The following is a 13,303-nucleotide window of genomic DNA, read 5'->3' as shown; positions in this document are numbered from 1 at the left end:
AATTTTGCTACCATAATTGTGATTGTCTCTCTATACCTATTATCATGCTCCCATCTGAATGCAGCATGCAGCTTGTGCTTTGTTTTTTTCATACAACTGGACTCTAAAATGCAAAAAATGCAGGTTTATCTCACTACTCCGATAATCAGAAGTTATGAAAGCATAACAACATTCGAGCATACAAATGCCAGTGTCTCAGCAGTCATTTGTTTTCCAAAACAAGTGACACCAAACTTGCAAACAACTGAACCCATTTGAGTAAATCATTCCACTGACATGACTGTCCCTTTGTTTTGTATGAAGAGCACAGTGAATTTTACCTAGGCAGCTTAGCTGGAAACCTCTGCCCATTACCTACAGGTGTTTGATTCTTTTAACAGCTTTGATAGCAAACCCGCAGAATTTTAATATTTTGTGCAACTTATCAGTGAATAATTTTTATATTTATTGAAGTTCTTGAAAATGAAAACATATTTTTTACTTATTGTAATATTATTTGATGGAGTTCTTATTCAAGTGTGGACTGAAATGGCATTAGAATTTTGTCATCTATCCAAAAAGCTGGATTTTAGTAGACAAAGAATCCAGAACATTCATATTATGCAATCTTTTATAATCGGTCTTTAAACTCGAATTCTAAGTTTGTGTTTGTGTTTGTATATATACATAAACACACAAAGTGGAAATAGGTAACTTGAGAGGAAGAATGCCTTATTTTCCTTGAACCTTTGTTTAATACGAGGATTTTTTTTCCAGTTAGATATATAGTCTTTCCAAAAACAAGCTGTCATTTGTATCCTGTTTGGAGAGAAATTTAAAGGGTTTTGCCTTGTTAGGTATGAACAACAATTTGTTAGACATGAACAACAACTTGGCAGGCAAACCAGTTTGATCAGTTAGTAAATTTGAATGATTCAAGCTTATTATTGTTATTACTGGTAGCATGTGTGCTATGTCAATTCTTGCCTTTGCAGCACCTCTGTTTCCTGAGAGGATCCAATACTTGAGTACTTCTAAGCATTCACCATCACTCTCTAAAGCTGAAGATTTTCCCTTTTAGAGCTTAAACAAAGAACAGGCTGAGAGGATTTAGCACTTTTGGAAATAAATAAATTGGTGCTTTGGTTAAGGTTCAAATTACATCTGGTGTTTCATCCTTCTTTGATGATGGTCTTTGCTCAGAGACCAGCACATGGAAGGTCTCTGAAAGCAGGTGTTTTGTAACTGGAGGTCTTAGGCTATTAGTAAGTGTAGTTAGAGGCTGGCCTGTACCCAGAAGCATGAGGCTTTATCTCTCTTCTAAAGTTTTTGTTAGAATTAGCTATAATAGCTCTGGATAATCGTGTTACTTGTTTAAATCTCCAATTCTTTTCTGAATGTGGTTAAATTCTTGGCTCCAGCAGCACCCTGGTACAATGAGCTCCTCACAGGCTCAATCAAGGTCACCCTGGGCTGGCAGTAGGGCTACCAGTGAGAGGTTCATGAGGTGTTCAGACATGGGGTGAGCATGTAGGAGGGATCCTTGCAGTTAGAGGGATGATTTGTTAAACTAAAGGCAAGTATGGACTGAAGCATCTTGCTGAGTGAAAGCTGTACCCAGATCTCCTAATTTCACAGTGAGCTGGCTTTTACATACACCATCTGCTAAAATGCTCCTGAAATGTCCTGCCTTGATCTACCTTTTTGGAGCTATGTGTCTGTACTGGTTAGGCCTCCTTGCCACCAAGAGGCACTGGAGCAGGGAGACGTGGACCTATCATTAATTTGCAGCCCTGCTGCAGCACTGCCATGGGAGAAGGCAAATAATTTGGGCTGGTTATGGCTCAGAGGATCACTGCAAGATTTGCTTGATGATGCCAGCTGATCCCTTCATGCACACAAACAGGTTACTGCACCTCAGCGATCTCCTGCAGGCAGAGGTGGCCAGGGAAGCGCACTGAGCCTGGAGATGATACAGTGAAATCTGTCTTGGCAGAGACCACAATTAAGGACAGGTAATATAAACCAAACCAGCTTGCATTTGCCACCCACAGGTAGGTGGTTAGCAGGGCTCAGCTGACACCAAGTAACTTGCCAGTCTGGGTGAACCAGATGTTGCCCCTGAGCCCTTACTCTGCTGCTGTCCAGGCAATAAGAACACAAAAGCATGCCAGCAATTTGTTGATATTTCTGTGTATATATTTCATTTGTCTGTGTTTTCTGTCATATATGTACATTTTAAACTTTATAAAATCATTGCAAAAAATAACTGAAATTCCATGTGACATTATGCATATCTATGCTGTTTTATTTTTGTATTTTCTGCCTATCCATTATTCTATTGTAATACCATACTAATATTAATTTGTCTATTAGAGTCTATTAAAATTCTATTTTAATTAGTAGAGTTGATGATAAATCTATACATCTCAGTTGTAAATAATAACATTTTTGAAAATTCCATCAAATTAAGGCATTACAGGCTGTATTGTTCTCTACATAAAAGAGAAACTCATTTTACAGTATTAATTTTCAGAAATTCCTCACTATTTCTCTGTCACTAGTAGAGACCTTTTTCTCTGAGAGAAGAGATAAAATTGAAGATATTGAAGATGCAATTACATTGACAAGAATCAGGGAAAGCATAACTGCACCCTGGATTCTACCACTTCTCCTTGTGTGCCATACACAGCAAAGGACATCGACCTTGAGCACCAGATTTGTTACCAAGATACTTTTTAAAAACAAGTGTTGTCTGAGATAATGAAACTACAAAGCAATAGTTTTTGTAAAAAAATGACATTCACAGAATCATGGGAGATGCTGAGTTGAAAGGGACACACAATGATAATCGAGTCCAGCTCCTGGTCCTGCACAGGACACCCCCAAGAGTCACACCATGTGCCTGAAAGCATTGTTGAAATTGTCACTTCTTGAACTCTCTCAGACTGGTGCTGTTGCCATTTCCCTGGTGTGCCTGTTCCAGTGCCAACCACCCTCTGGGGGAAGAACATTTTCCTAATATTTAGCCTCAACCTCCACTAACAGAGCTTCAGGCCATTCTCTTGGGTCCTGTCACTGGTTACAAGAGAGAAGAGATCAATGCCTGCTCCCCCTCTTTCCCTCAAAAGGAAGTTGCTGACTGCAGTGAGGTGTCACCAGTCTCTTCTCCAGGCTAACAGACCAAGTGACCTCAGCTTCCCCTCAAGGCCTTTCACCATCTTTGTTGCCCTCCTTTGGACAGTCTCTAACAGTTTTATATCTTTTCTTATATTTTTGTGACCAAAATTCAGATTATTAGAAATGCATGTATTCAAAGGATTTTCATCTAAAATGATGTAGGTTTTCACACCACAGCTATTAATGTTATATCTGGTAGCTCTGAAAGTCTTGAAAGGAGTGACCTACACCATCATATTGATATTGCCTAATATGACATATTGTATAAATATGACATATGTCATATGTATAAATAACAGCATAATTCGGAGACATGCTAATACACATCTCTCTGTGTGTATGCACATATATATATATATACACACACATATACATAAAAATCAATGTCATAGACTATAATTTTATATCCTACTTAAAAAAAAAATACAAAACATTGACATTATGCACAGAGTTTTTTGCCAGTTTGTATTGCAATTAATTCTGGGGTATGGAATGAATACAGAGTTGTTAGCTACACAGTTAAGAGCCCAGTGGTACATGAATCATTGCGCTAAAAGGGTGAGAGTTTGTGGCTCTCTCACAATTGCAACCCTTAGTCTGATGAAGGGTTATCATTCCCAGAGTCTGACTACTTATTTCATATTCCAACATAGCTTCCATGTCCATCAGCCCTCTGTGAACACAGACAATGCTCAGATGCAAATACATATTTCTACTCCAACAAGCTCAAAAATTACTAATAATTTGACATAATTCCCTCTCTCAAGGATAATTTTTTTAATATAGATCCATACAGCCTAATAAAATACAAGTTAAAGTCTATCCTTCAGAGCTTGCAGCAAAAAATCTTAGATGGACTGCAGTGCATTTTACACCAAGTGTATTTGAACAGTCACCTGGGAATACATGAACACAGTGCAACTCAAAAAGCAATAAGGCAAGGACCAGAATGTCTGCCAAGGGTAAAATCTAATAACAGGGGGGTCAGTAATACTCTGGGAAAAGTAAAATGGCTTGTCCCCGAGGCCAGACAGCAGTGAAGGCATCATACAGTATAGATTCAGTCTGAAATGTGCCAGTTCCAAATGAAATTTGTTGTACCTCAGATTCAATAAGCGAGGTGTAAGAGCACTCACTGAGGCTGCAGATGGAAGCATCACACTCATTGCAGGAATGCTACTATGGAGCTGGACAAAAGCCTGGACCAAACTGACAGTGCAGCAGGTTTAGGCCTCTCAGGTACTGAAGAGTATTTTTGTGATAAGAGTCAGCTACAGTGCTACACACAGGCATGTCTAAGATAGAATAGTTCTGATAATCAGTAACCTGCATTATGCCCCTCCCATGAGGGTCAATTTGAAACCCCCACAGGAGGAATTTAGACAATAGTCTACCCTCTCCTCCACAGAGACAATCTCCTTTAAGAACAGGGCTGAATCACATTTGTCCATTTGAAACTTTTGTCCAATTCACATAGATTTAAGTGTTGTTCTTGAAGACAATCACTAACATCATGTGCAGGGAAATTTGTATTCTGTATACTTTACAGATTCTTTAAGATCTCCATGAACCTTCTCTACTCCAGATGAACTGTCCCAGCTCTCTTCTCTCTCCTTTACGGTCCAAACTCTTAATCATCTTTGTATTCCTTTGCTGGACTCAGTTATCCTCATTTGTTTTACTGGGAAGCCCAGAATTGGACAGTGTTCTCTCTTTACCCACCCCCAGTGATTTCATCATAGGAGGCTATCTGTTTGGTAAGGCATGATATATCCTTCATAAACCTACACTGATTACTCCAAGTCACCTTCTTATCTTTCCTGTGTTTTGAAACTACTCCCCAGATTTACTCCACCACCTTTCCTGTGATCAAAATGATGCTTACCAGCCTGTAGTTCCATGGATTCTCCTTCTTTCTCTTTCTGAAGATACCAGGGGAGGAACCTGGGTGCTCCCACTTGGGCTGAATGTATATTAGTCCATTGGATCTATGTTTTGTGGGACCCTATGATTGAGAAAACAAGAAGAGGACCAATGGGATGCTGTTGGAATCTATGGAGTGGTGACATTTTTCTACTTAATCTGTCTCTCTGTCACTCTCTTTCTCTCCCTTCTTGTCTCTTTTTATACTTCTTTCTCTCTCTGCCTCACATTTACTGTTAAATAAAATTCATGCTATTCACTTCAGCATAGGGTCTCATTTGCACCTTAATTTGGACAGAGGCATCTCTCTAATAATTTTAATAATCAGACCTTACCAAAGCTCAGACAAGATTCATATATCTGTCTTCAGACACCTGTCACTTCCATGTATTTTACACATTTCTTTTTTATTTTTTAGTTTAGTCAGAAACTCCTTACTCATCCTTGCAGGGCTCCTGCTGCCTTTGCTTGATTTGCTGCATGTGGAGATGGACCATTCTTGAACTTGGAGGAGGTTATTCTTGAAAATCAATTGGATCTCCCTGAGGCCTCTTCAGTCCAGGGCCTTCCAGAGGATTTTCCCAAGCAGGATCAGGCTAAAGTCTATTCTCCTGAAATCAAGGCTTGAACTCTGACTTTTGCTTTTTTTCCTCTTCTCAGAATCCTGAATGCTACTCTCTCAGGGTTTCCAGCCAAAGCTGTCCCCAGTTATCACACATCTGTACAGTACTCGCTTGTTTGTAAGTATGTGATCCAGCAGAGCATCTTCCCTCATCAGCCAATTCATCTGTACAGGATGCTGTCACCAATACACTCCAGAAACCTCCCAAGACACAATAAAGGTGTTTATAAAGACAGTGCTGGGCTTGAGTTCCTTCCACATTTACTAGCTGTTATTTAGCCTGCTATCAGAGTCGTGCTTCAGGGCTCAGCAAGAAAGGCTCCTGCGTGCTGAGCACTGCTCCAACCCTGGATGGTGGCCAGGCCTGCTCCTGGAAGCCTTATCTCAGCAGGGAAGACAAACGAAAAATAGAGATATGGAGGAAAAGTAACACTTTGTGGATCTCAGTTCATCTGGTGAAGGGTTTCCAGACTGGGGTTTTTGTCAGTGTTCTCAACTGCAAGAAAATAAAAAAACCCCAGTCCTTTCTGTTTGCGTACACAGAATATATTCCTTATATATATATATTAAAGGAATGTCAGAGCAAGTTACAAAGCAGCTGAACCTTTGCATTTTTCTCAGATCTTCCCATTTTGTAGTTTTTTTATGAATATATTTAAAAATAAGAAAAAATCCTTACGTAAATCAGAAATACCAGGAAGGTTTCGTTTTCTCACATTTTTTGAACAATTTTGTCATGGCTTTAGCACTCTTTTCAAACAAAAAAAGAAAAACAACAACAATCAACCAAACATCCCCCCTCCAAAAAAAAAATAAAAAAGAAAAACAAACAAACAAACAAAAAAACCCAAACAACAACAACCCTACCTATTCTGGAAGTTATCTTAGCAGTTATCTTCTCCCAGCTATGATTTTTTTTTTACCTGATACATAACAGAAGAGGGCCATCACCTGTCCTGTGAGAGCCAGAATTTCTTTTCTTTGTGGAAGTTGGATTGCAGGGAAGGGTGCAAACAAATTAGAGGGTATACATGAGCTTTGACATACATGATCGTTCATGGGTTCAAGACAGCACACAAATTAACACTGAGGAAGGGAACTGTACTTGGAGACCTGTAGTTGAACTCTTAAGCCAGAGATTTTGTGGTAATTAACATTGCTTCTCTCTAGCAGCAGTGCAGCAAAACTCAATCCAACACCTATAGAAGGGGAAAGTAATTATATTTTAAAACATGCATCAACACTCTGACACCCACCTTCTTACAAGGGCCATGCTCTGTGTTAAATTATTCTACTTACCTATACCCACATACATCACAGTGCTTCAGCCAAGTTTTCTTGCAGCAGCAGGAAGGAAGTGGATGCCAGCTACTCAGCCTCCACCACCTCCTCATCCCTAGCCTTCAGGTGCTGCTTTTGGAGGAGACTTGTACTGCTTCATATCTGTTCCACTTCCATAGAGCATTAGGTTTTGCTTATTAAAGCATCTAGTCTTTTTGCCTGGAAGCTGCTGAAGAGGGTTTGTCCTTACCATCACCTCTTGTTGGCATTTAGAGGTTCCCATGTATGAAAAGCTGGACATAACCAGGCAATGTGTGCTCACTATGCAGAAAGCCAACCATGTCCTGGGCTGCGTGGTCGGCAGAACAAGGGAGGGGATTCTGTTTCTCTTCTCTGCCCTTGAGAGACTCCACCTGGAACACTGTGTCCAGTTCTGGAGTCCTCAACACAAGGATGATGTCTTGAAGTGAGCCCAGAGGAGGGGCTCAAAGATGGTTGGGGCCTGGAGCACCTCCTACAAAGACAGGCTGAGACAGCTGGGGTTGTTCTGCCTGGGGAGGAGAAGACTTTGGGGAAACTTTACTGCAACCTTCCAGTATTAAAGCGGCCTTATAAAAAAGAGGGAGAGGGGGTTTTTAATGGGTAGATAGTGATAGGACAAGAGTTTTAAATAAAAAAAAAAGTTATTTAGATTGGACATTCTTTCCTTTTAGAGTGGTGAGGCACATGCCTGTGTGTAGCACTGTAACTGACTCTCATCACACAAATACATCTTGTCCAGGGAAGTTGTGGATGTCCCATCCCTGGAAATGTTCACGGCCATGTTGGATGTGCAACCTGGGATAGAAAGTGGCATATATTCTTAAGGCGAGAGGGGAGGGAGTTGGATCTTAAAGGTCCCTACCATGCCAAACCACCGCATAGCTTGTTTAAATTTAGATTGTCTGGTTTTTTTAGGATGTCCCTTGCTTTACTTAGTTTAATCTTTGTTTCCTGGTCTGGGTGTCTCAATGTACTTCATGCAGATATACTGGGAACTTAATTTGCTGTCAACCCAGGTGCCATCAGCATCTGCCTTTCCCATAGCTCATCTCCTGTTATCCCCTCCTGGTTCTTCCGTACTCTGATGGTCCTATTCATTTTCCATTTGGAGAAGTTTTAATGCTGCTATTACAAACCTCTACAATTGTAAAGGATAAGTTTGAGCTCAAGTTTGCCAGCCTCTTTAATTAAAAAAAAGAAACAGAAAGTTATCCTTTCAATGTTACAGCTTAAAAATCAGCCCCCAACAATCAGGAAAATACAATCACCCTATTTCTACTTTCTACATAGAAAATAGATATGTTCTGTGAAAAGAACATTTCATTGTTTATATTTGATCATCCCACTGCTGAGTTTCATGTATTTGATTTGGCCTTTTAGTCTATTTGTTGTAATTGATTTTTTCCCCCCTCCCACAACTGAATACAGGTTTTTAAATTTCCTGCTGGAATTTAAACTTGTGCATATAATCCCAAGGTTAATAGAGGGTTTCAGAAAAGCAGGGAGAAATGTAACTGAGTGATGAAACTCAGCAGCCTTACTAACGTATGATATTTAGAAGGAAATCTTCATGAAAGCAAAATATAGTACAGACTACAGACTTAGTCACCCAAATGTCAAGCTTTTGGAGTATTCCTGTTTATGCCTAAACACCTACAGGGAGAAGTGAGAGAGTCCCAAAATAGGATCAAGAATTTAAGCAGGCTCCAGATTTTCCTGAACTGTGATGCAGAGATAGTTCTGGGAGCAAGAAGTGGCGCAGTCAGACCAAGAGCAAAGTACAGAGTCAAGTCAGGAGACAGTAGGTTTGGGCATCACTGTTCCCAGGTGAAGCAGAGGCCTCTCAGAGGTCATGGACTGTGTGCTTTCAGGAAGATTTGCCTTCTGAGATATTCAGTTTCCTTCAGTCATCAGTGCTAATGAGAAAAAAAACCCTAAGGAATCCCATTATATAGTCCAGACCAAAAATCCTACTTATTCCAGCAAAATGCTAAACAGAACAATAGAAGGGGCCATCATTTTATATTAGTGTTACAAGTGTTAAATAAGAGAGTAATAGAAAAGTTAATTAAATGAAGTTTTAAAAAATCCGCATACTGTATCCTTATGTATCCTTTGCTAAATGTAATTATAAGGGTTCTGTACTACAGTTAGTTAATGGTTTTGGGAAGTTTTTCCCACCTAATACAAAGAACATCAAGTTTGGAACTGCTGGGCATCTAAGAATATTCTGTTTTTCAAGATTCTGAAATCCTCCTAGGGCAAAGACATCCCTTTTAATATCTTTGGTGGTTATGACAGTACTTAAAATTTATTACTTGTCATATTGCTAAAGTGATATCAGCCCTTCTATACAGCCCTTAAAAGTATTCTTTATTTAATGAGGTAAATCAGAGGTCCCAAGGATCACTTCATGCATAAACATGCACAAATATCTTAAGGTGCAAATAGCAAAATGTGCTTGAAGATGAGTGAGCTAAACTATCAGCCTAGTGAAATGTTAGAGAGATGAAATGAAAGAGAGTTTAATTTAGCTTGTGCATCTCATGCTAAATAGCATCTGCTATATCACTGGATCAATCCAGCTGATCCAAATGAAACAATTAGGAATAATTGGCAGGAGTACGTGTCAGTGCCTTTCCTATTACAGACAGAAAAATTCTGCATATGCATATGGGGTATGCAGAAAGGCTTCAACCTCTCCTCCTCCTGCACCACTTGTCATTCAGAGGGAACTGATAAAAACTGATGCTCTGTTAATGTTCTGCACCTGACCACCTCCTAAAGTTGCAGGTTACTAACACCATTTTACTGCCATTAAATGCTTCCTACTTTTTTGGAAACCTAAACATACAGATACACATGCTCACATTGCTTCAGGCAACAGCACATCCAGAAGCCACAGCAACCAGCACAGAAATTTCAGCCTGCTTGAGCTGTAGTCTCCAATACCTTCTCCTCAGCACCTAAGATACTCTGGCTCTCAGTGAAACAGAGGCATTTCACTTAAAACATACTGTTCAGAAAGGGTAGTCAAGTATGTTGGATTATCTCATACTGCAGTCAAAGCTTTTATCTTTTGTTTGTTTATGACATGCTGCCCATATTGCCCAGGATAAGGAAAGGACTTATGTTTTCTTTTAAATATGCTTAGCCTCTCCCTCAAGATTTCAAATTCAAGGTCCAAATTGTAATCAACTTCTTTTGAAGTAACTTGATACATCTACATATGTAATGAATGGACTGCAGCAAGAAAAATGAGAGTCAGCCATTAATTGGTCTGGTTACAAGAGTGTTCACACCTACAGGCTTTTGGACCTCACTAACACATTTTATTTTACAACTCGAGTGCTCTTTTGCCCTTATGGTGCAAATGAGAGCATTAGTAAAGCTGTGTTGCCAGACACCCAGTGAGGATGGATCCCCTCTGCACAGCCTGAATCCCCCCAGCTGTCCCTGCCCCACTCCTGCAATGACCTGGAGTTCCCACGGCCACTAGCAGATTTGGGCAAACTCCCCCCACAACTTCCCTCCTCACCCACTGCTGCACCACAGTCCTGAGAGACCCTTGGCATCATATCGTGTTCTTCATGACGCTGTGGAGACCACACCAACCCAAAGTGAGACAGCTCCAGTGGTATCAGGCAGCTGTATCCCTGCAGGTTGTCTAGAGCAGAGTTAAGTAAGTCTCACTCATTCAGGTGAAAATCAGTTATGGCTTTGATGTTTTAACAGGATTTTTAACACATACCAGAAATGGCTTTTCTGAAGAAATTAATAATGTTTTCCCTAAAAGCAAATCAGGAAAAACTGAAAATTGAAAATCTTGGTAAAAGCTGCTCTTTTGTAGATTGAAACCACTGAGAAAATGCTTCCTTAGTCCATCTTCCTTGTTTTCTTCTAAAATAAGTAACACCTCTCCCTCAGCATTTGACACTTTTAAAATACAAAAATTGAGGAAAAGGTGCTTTTCAAAATTCTGCATTTAACATCCTTCGAAATGTTCTCTTAACGATACCTCCAGACTTACTTACAGCCTTGTTTTAATCACATCGCAATCAAAGTACTTTAGAAATATATCTTAGTATTTTTCAGAGGTCATAGGAAGTCTGATGTTAGCAGAAATTGAAAAAGTAGTCTAATGTTCTTAACTCCATATTAAAAGCTAGTTTTAAACCTTCATCAATGGACAAGAAAACAATGCATAAAGTGTAAGTCATAAAAAAAAAGGCAAGAAGCTATCAAGCTTTAATACTGTCCTGAGCTTGCCATTTTAATAAACTCGACTGGTGCACTGGTTTTCCTGTCTTCCCAAGACCCCTGGAACTTTAAACTTTAAAATTCAGTCCTAAATTCAGCATTTTGAACAAATCTAGAAAAAAAAAAAAATCCCTGCTGTTTCTTTAAATGAATTTTATCTACACTGCAAAGTTAGACTGACAGCTTTGGAACTTAAATGTCACCTTGTGTTTCAAGTTCTCAGGTCACAAAGCAAGGAGTCATGATGACCCTGCCAAGTCTCCTTCATAAACCAGCTGCAGGAATCTCTGAGCAATTCTAGGGTCAGAGTAGTTCTCAAACCAGAAAATCAATCCACTCCAGTGATGAAGACTCCACCACAGCTCTTAATAATTTTTAAGGATTTCAGCTTTTAAAGAGATGTATCTTATACTCTGTATGCACTAATTTTCAAAACACAAAACTTTTAATATCTCTGTTTGCTGGGCTGATGATAAGCTTTATTTCCCCTGAAGGTATTTATCAGTCATAACATTATCAATTAACCTTCCATGGAAAGTCAAATATATTAGGGCTTTACATGTTCACTACAAGATCTATCTGCCAACCCTATAATTATTCTCCTAAGTGATAGCATGTTTTGCATTTCAGCTAATGCATTGTTTGTAGGAAGAAGCCACATAAACAATCTACATCCACATACCAGCTCCATCAGGCTGACATTCCTCTGTGTAACTCTGGAATACAGAAAACAGGGACATTCACACACTGCAGTCAGCCAGAGGCAATAATCTGATGACAGTCACTGGGGGCAGTGACAGTGACAGACCACTCTGAGAACACTCCCATCTCCCTATTAGCACCGGTGCAGCTGCCACACAGAAGCAGTGACAGACAGATGAAGGAGTTGCCAAGAAAATAACACAGAATGTTATTCAAAACACATGTAGTTAACATGATACAACACATGGTGAATAGCAAGTGTTTTTGTATTTGTAGGGCCATGAGTGTCAGCAACAGCTTGGTGACAAGGAATCAATTTCCTAATGGCTGAAAGGCAGTAAAAAGAAACATCTACCTTTCATATTCTTATTCTCAAGCTAATCTCATGTACTACAGCTATTAAAAAAAAATCCAGGAACCTAGCTCCTCTCCCACCCCCCAACTCCCTGAGCTAAAACAATCCAGTGCAGAGTATGACCTATTTCAGAAGTCCTTGTTCCACTTCTGGCAAAACACAAGTTCTGAATTTCCACATCTGCACAGAACCACAGAACAAGCTGAGTTGGAAGGGACCCACAAGGTTCATTGAGTCCAGCTCCTGGCCCTTCACAGGACATGCCAAGAACCACACCATGTGCCTGAGAGCATTGTCTAAACATGTATTGAACTCCGTCAGGCTTGGGGCTGTGTCCACTGCCCTGGGAAGCCTGTTCCAGTGCTCAAGCACCCTCTGGGTGAAGAACCTTTTCCTGATATCCAACCTAAACCTCCCCTGACACAGCTTCAGGCCATTCCCTTGGGTCCTGCCACTGGTCACCAGAGCAGACATCAGTGCCTGCCTCTCCTCTTCCCCTCACAAGGAACTCGCAGACTGCAATTTCTGTCCTCAGTCTCCTTCAGGCTGAACAGACCAAGTGACCCAGCCACTCCTCATATGGCTTCTCCTCAAGGCCCCTCACCACCTTTGTGGCCCTCCTTTGGACACTCTCTAATGATTTAATGTCTTTGTTCTATTTTAGCACCCAAAACTGGCCCAGCACTCGAGGTGAGGCCACCCCAGTGTAGAGCAGAGTGGGACAATCCCCTCCCTTCCCAGCTGGAGATGCTGTGCCTGATGCACCCCAGGACCCCTCCTGGCTCCAAGGGCACTGCAGACTCCTGTTCAACATGAACCAGGCTTAATATTTTTGGGAGGGGATTGAAAAAGCCTTTCCCTGCCCCTCAACTTGAGCAAACTAGAATCCAGGATTTCTTGTGACATTCTGCTACTGAACTAAAAAGTGAGTTTTCCATTCTAAGTTAAATGGCATAGCT

This window comes from Passer domesticus, chromosome 2, assembly GCF_036417665.1.
Source record: "Passer domesticus isolate bPasDom1 chromosome 2, bPasDom1.hap1, whole genome shotgun sequence".
Taxonomy (NCBI): Eukaryota; Metazoa; Chordata; class Aves; order Passeriformes; family Passeridae; genus Passer; species Passer domesticus.
The sequence above is the reverse complement of the archived record's forward strand: the minus strand, read 5'-3'. Positions refer to the sequence as shown.